This window comes from Mustela putorius, unplaced genomic scaffold (assembly GCF_011764305.1).
Source record: "Mustela putorius furo isolate JIRA1106 unplaced genomic scaffold, ASM1176430v1.1 tig00000508_pilon_pilon_pilon, whole genome shotgun sequence".
Taxonomy (NCBI): domain Eukaryota; kingdom Metazoa; phylum Chordata; class Mammalia; order Carnivora; family Mustelidae; genus Mustela; species Mustela putorius.
The window spans coordinates 3,704,374-3,710,970 of record NW_025421402.1 but is presented as its reverse complement, the minus strand read 5'-3'; positions in this window follow the sequence as shown (position 1 = coordinate 3,710,970).

The following is a 6,597-nucleotide window of genomic DNA, read 5'->3' as shown; positions in this document are numbered from 1 at the left end:
CATTTATTCACTTACTCGGGGAGTATCTACCAGATACGCCTCGGTGCCAGGGTCTGGAGATTCAGGGGAGTGGTGGGTGTTGGAGGCTGACAGCGGGACATGGTCACTTTGCCACATGAGGTCTGGAGAGCCAGAGCCCAGGGACAAAGTGAGCTCAGCTGCTCAAGCAGACACTGAAGCTCCCTTAGGCGGTGGCAGGAGATGGGGTGAGAGACAAGCTGGGGGGGAAAGCGGGGAGGCTGGAAGATCTGGGCTCAAAGAGGAGTGAGCAGGAGGGCAAAGACGATGTTCCAGGGGGACATAATAGACCTCAGAGAAGGCAGTGAGGAACGATGGTCAGGAAGAGGTAATGCAGAGTGAGGGGGACTCTGTCCCCCTGCATGAGCCTGAGGGGTATGGGGTGTGACACAGAGACAAGTTACCTGGAGGGGACCTTCGGGTATAGCTGGTTTCCGTTAAGGCCAAGAGGTAATGAAAATGTTCAGGGGCGCCTGGGTGGCTCAGTGGGTTTAGCCTCTGCCTTCGGCTCAGATCATGATCTCAGGGTCCTGGAATCAAGCCCCTCATCGGGCTCTCTGCGCAGCTGGGAGCCTGCTTCCCTCTCTCTCTGCCTGCCTCTCTGCCTACTTGTGATCTCTCTGTCGAATAAGTAAATAAAAAGCTTTATTTAAAAAAAAAAAAAAAAAAGGAAAGAAAGTGTTCAGAGGGCTTGAGAATATGAGGGAACTTGCTGGACCAAAGAGGGCCTGGTGAGGGGGTCTGGAGGAGAGGCTGTGGCAGTCAGAGTACCAGGGAACATGTACACGGTGGTGTGTGGATGACTGTTTGCCCTTCGGAAAGCGGCCAGTGCCCGGAGAAGGAGTGGGGATTTAGTCCTGACTGGGCTTTGGGAGGAGGGGAGGGGTGGGTAGAGGAGGGGGGAGTACCTGGGAGACCACTGGGTGACCGCCATGGCTTGGAGGGGTGAGGCAGGCCTCCAGGTTCTTGGACTTGGGCTCTTAGGGCCCGCTTTGTGCTCCCCAAACCCACCCCTTTCCCCCCAACATCGTCATGCCTCCCATTGGCTCCTGCAGATTCACTCCGTCTCCATCTGGGAGACAGCTGGAAAGTGTTATTAATTCATCAAACTTGTAACTGAGGCTGATGGTGTGCCAGACCCCATGGAGGGAGGGAATCTGCTCCCCAGAAGACAGCTTTTTCCCTGAAGGTTGCTCCTCAGCTGCCGTGCCCTACTGACCCACTAGCGTCTGAGAGAGAGAGTGAGAGAGTGCAGAAGAGACGGAGTAGGAGCTGGTGGGGGGTTGGGATGGAGGAGATGTGGACAGATGGCCAGACCAGTGTGAGGCTGGAAAAGTCCCTGGTGATGTGTTTTTGCTTCTCTGACTCCCTAGGTGCCTCCCTGGAGCAAAAGGATGGAAACTATCTGCTAAAAGTCTATTATCCCGGAGGCCCCCCAAGAATGTGACCTCCCACACCTTCACCCTCTGGGCCTTCTCCAATGGTACTAGAAGGTGTGACTGAAAGTGCCGGAAACTCACCAGGGGAACACATGGACTTGGGGGCAGAGGCAGATCTGAAGCTGAATTTATTGCCTCTTTCCCAAACTCAGAGGACAGACACGTTGTAAACCCTCCTCATCCTCACTCCTGGGGGCCCAGGATAAAGCCCCTTCATCTTCCAGACAGAAAACAAGGGGCCCTGAGACTGTCGGAGCTTCCCCAGATGTTGTTTTGGCAGAACCATAATGGGGCCGGGCCTCCCGGGGCTGGGTGTCTGGGGCAGGAAGCTGGCATCACAGCTGTGATGGCCAAAGACTGCCCCCCTCCACCGCCACCCCGACCCCCAGGTGGGGCCTGAAGTGTGATGAGAGACAGACTCAAGAAAGAGGAACACAAGGAAGAATCTGCAGAAGAGGGCCGGCCATGTCCCGCCTCTGGCCTTCTGGCTCTGGGCCCACGGTATTTGTCAGCTGTCCTGTGGCTCAGCGCTAGGGGTGGCCAAGCATTCGATCCTATCAGTATGGTTGATCCGTATGGTTTGGGGGAAGGGGTCTGGGAGCCAGATTGGGAGCCACTGCCCTGAGGCTCAGTTCGCTTCTCTGTGGCAAGAGAATGTGCCCAGGACATCCACCCTGACTCTCCCTTCATCTGTGATCTGTGCTCCATACCGCTGACTCCCTGGGTCGGATATGTGATCACCAGATCTCCTGGTTCGGTGACAGAGATCCCAGGGCCTACTTCCTGAGCTGATACCCCATATCTAGTTAGAGACCCAGTCCTGTCGATCATCCTTTTGAAACAGCTTCTACTCTGCATCACTAAAGCTTCTGCCACCAGATCTTGCCTGGACAATCACAAGAGTCCCCTACATGCTCTGTCTGCCCGGAGAGCTCCGCTTCACACCCTTTTTTCTGTCTTTCCTCTGCCATAAGAACTCCTAACCGCAGATTTATTTTGTCTCTCTTCTGCTTAAAATCCTTTAAAGGCTCCTTAAAAGTTCAAATTCGTACCTGGGCCTTCAAGGCCTTTATAATCTGAGCCAACCTCTAAGCTCAGTTAACCTCATTCTCAGTGTTTCTTAAACATACACTTGTACTTCGGTCCCCCTGTGCCTTTGCTCATATTGTGTGCCCAGCCTAGAATTCTCTTTGTTCATATCTTTGCCCATCAAATAGGCTATTCATTCCTTCAAGACCTGGTTTCTATGTCACCTCTTATGTGAAGCCTTCCTGGATTCACCACAACCTCCAACACCCCATTGTGATTAGTCACTTCCTCTCTTCTTTATAACTCCAGAGCTCATAGACTGATGTTCCAGTTCATTGTGTAGCCCCGTGAGACTGGGGTCCCTTGAAAATGGGGTCTGGTTTATACTTTTGTACTTCAATACCCGCCGCACACGTTGGCCCTTGGCACATAGTAGGGACTCGGTGAATCTGGTTGAATTCACTTCTTCATGCAAATGATAGAGAGAGAGAACGTTATTCTTCCCATATTAGTGAAGGAAAAAGTATGCACAGACAGGATGATGGACGTGTCAGAAAGGACACCAAAAGGGGGTGGGGAGTGGGCCTGGGAAGGGGTTCTAAATCTTACTGCCTCCCCCCACAGGACTAAGAATAAGGTCAGTGGGGACAAATCTCTCCGCAGATTAAGAATGGGTGGACTCAGCTGTTTAGGCCGTTGGCCCTGTTTTTTCTTTTTTTTCAAGATTGTATTTATTTGACCACAACCTGGGCCCAAAAGCAGATGCTCAACCCACTGAGCCACCCAGGCGCCCCCAGCCCAGTTCTGATGTTGACTGACCTTGATGGTTCATAATTAAACTTCTGAATTTATTCTAGTGTAGTGTTTAGAGCCCATGCCCTGGAGCCACACTGCCTGGAACCTAGCTGTGCAATCTTAAGTTATTAAGCCTCTCTGTGCTCTGCTCTTCTCTTTTCTTTCTTTATTTCTTCTTTTTTCAGTTTCTTTATCTATAATATGAGGCTAACAGTTCTTACCTCATACAGCTGTGGCCTTAAACGAGTTCACAGTGTACTTAGATTTGTGCCTGGCACATGATAGTGGTCAGTACACGTTAATCATTATTACTTATAATTTGTATTTTGCTTCCTTCCAAGAAGAATTCGAGACAGCTTAAAATATTGAACCACACATATAAAAGAGGTTAATTATATGTACTTATTTATATTATATTACCAAACCAATTGGTAGTAGGAGGGAGAGAGATAAAGTTAGGTATTTGCTAATGTGTCTGAATTAGTTCCTTTATTGACCCCTTAATTATCTGTGAGATTCCCAGAAGCCAAGGCAAGAAAGGAATACATGCATTACATAGTCTTCATTGTGAAATGTAAGAAAGCTTTCAAGTTAGCCTGTTAAAGTAACACCCCTCCCCTGGCTAGGTGGATTAAATCCTCTGCCTTCAGCTTGGGTTGTGATCCCAGGGTCCTGGAATCAAGCCCCGCATCAGGCTCTCTGCTCAGCGGGGAGCCTGCTTCCCCATCTCTCTCTTGCTACTTGTGATCTCTGTCTGTCAAATAAATAAATAAAATCTTTAAAAAATAATAATAAAGTAACACCCCTCCCCAACACACACACACACAAACACACACACATACACTGAACTCAAGAAGGAATTTATGGTATGAATCTCTATGTTGGAATATTGGAGCCAAGGGATTGGAAATTATTCTCAGTTGGCATTTACTCTCATTCTCATTGGACTTTAATGAGAGCCCACGATGACAGGGGGAGTAACCAGAGTGAGGAAAAATGGCCAGGAAAATAGCAATCAACATCCTTTCCATGTTTCCTTCTCTGCTCAGCTCATGGATTCCTTCCCTCCAGCCCTCTCTCTGGGACCAGGAAACTCCCTAGAGGTCAGGGGTTGAGCCCTCTGAGTCATGCAAATGGCCAGGTGGCCGCAGGTGCTTTCTGCTGGCTCCCCCCCAGCACTGGAGTTGTGTGGAAGCAAGGCCTGTCCCCTGGCAGCAGCTCCCAAGGTGAGTGGAGAGAGGAATGCTGTGAGATAGGGCTAAGAGCATTTCGAGAAAGGGGACCCCCACCCTCAGATTTGACAAGGATGATGATCTTAGTGGGAATAGGTAAGATCCTAACAAGGTAACAACTCCCTGCCCCATAGGTTCTGAATTCAAAGAAAAACCTATAGGAAGTAAGCATCCTTACGTAAAAATCCGTCTAAGTCCAAGAAGGCCACCAGCCTGGTCCAGCCTGGCCTGGCTTAGGCGGAGGGACTCCGCGTAAAAACTGAAACCCACAAAGGCTTTGAACCTATTCTGCCGAATTCATAGATAGGCTCAGAGGTGTGGGTGGGGGTTAGGAACGTTGAATTACTCAGCGAAAGAAAACAGGAGAAATCTGCAAGGAAAAGGGCCGAAATCCACAGCTCACAACAGCGAGAACACTCATGGATCAGCACGATGATTTTTAACCTGAATTGCCCAGAGAAAAACTGCTTAAAGCCAGAGGCCACAGTGAGAAGGAAAGTCTTCCCCACTCTCCATCCCCACTCCCAGAGGAATCTGGAATCTTTTGAGCATCAGATCTCCCATAGATCTTGGAATGCATCCTGAAACAACTCTTAGCCAGCACCTGAAGAGCAGCTGACCTCAGCTGACACAGCTCACCCACGGGGAACTTGGCCATTGGGGTTGTCCCCAAGTGCCTTGACATTAATGAGGACAACCCCACCACCAGAAGAGGGTTCCTCCCTGCCCACTATGCAATCTACTTCTCAGCATCTCAGCCTGGTCCTCCTTGGCAGGGAGGGGGTTCCGTGGGGATCACGGAAGTCAGGGGATGACAAGGAAGAGTGGCCTGGCTGGCTCTCACCACGACTCACTGCCATTTACATATGGGCCATACATCAATCACTTGACTCCAGGACCCGAGCACCTTTTGTCCTTTCTGTCTTAGAGTGAGCGACCAAAAGAAGGAGACATGGTGCCCACTGTCAGGGCTGGAGAGTGGGGGCTCTTCTGTCTGGTCTGGGGAGAAAAGGCTCCTGCCCTCAGGAAACTCCGAGTTTCCCAGGACGGGGATCCGTGTGCACTGGCCAAGCAGCCAGTGGACAGAGACGTGTGGGCAGATGAGCATTGTGCAAACACAGCCCGAAATTAAGCAGAAGCAGCTGGAAGGGAGGTGCCAGCAGTCAGCTGGTGTCCAGCAAGAAACAGCTGGGAATTCTGAGCCTGAACTGGATTTGGAGGTCAGACAGGCCTGTACCCTGTCTAGTACTACACGAGTCGTTCACACAACGACCAGGGGCCCGCCGGCTCTTGGTATTTCTGGTTTATCTCCCGGGTTTAACTGGAAGGGTCACCTTGAACAGGCTCACCACTTGCTTCCTGAGCAGAGGCCCAGAACAACACTTCACGGCCATGGGAGCCAGGAGGCAAACACCAGATGACTCTGTTTTCAAAGCTTCCACTTTTCCAGAGGGTCAGAGGGCATTCCCAAAGCAGCTGGGGGAGGCCCCAGCCAAGCAGGCTCTGGAGGCCCAGTCAGCATGTGGGCCTCTATGGCTCCCTTCTTCCCAAGGGGCACCCCAACAGGTTCTTCCAGAACGAAGTGACCGCCCGTGATTTTGCACAACCCTTCACAGTTTACAAAGCTGTTCTGCACCAAGGGGAAGGCACATCTGATCCACAAGGCAAGAATCCTCTATACTTTGGGAGTAAGGAAACTGAGGCCCGAAGGCATTGGCTGCGGAGGCAAGGGGGTCCTTCCCACTACTGCACACTGGCCTCTACGCACAGCCTTGGACTTTAGGGACTCGGGAGAATTAAGGAACGGAGTGCACCTATGACGTCGGCATCTGCCTTTGAATCTCGCACTGCACTCAGCAGGCTGAGAAACCCAAAGAGGGAGGAGGCGGGGAGATTCCGTCGGGGAGGGAAGGCCATCCGCCCGGGCGCTCCGACTGTCCCGCGAGGTGGAAAAGCCAGATCCTCTCTCCAAACTGGCTCACCTTTGTCCCTGCCTGGGAACTGCCCGGAAGAGGCGCGCGGGGTTGGGGACGCGGACAGCTGTCGCCCGGCCCCGCCGGAGTCTGCGCCCATATAAGGGCAGC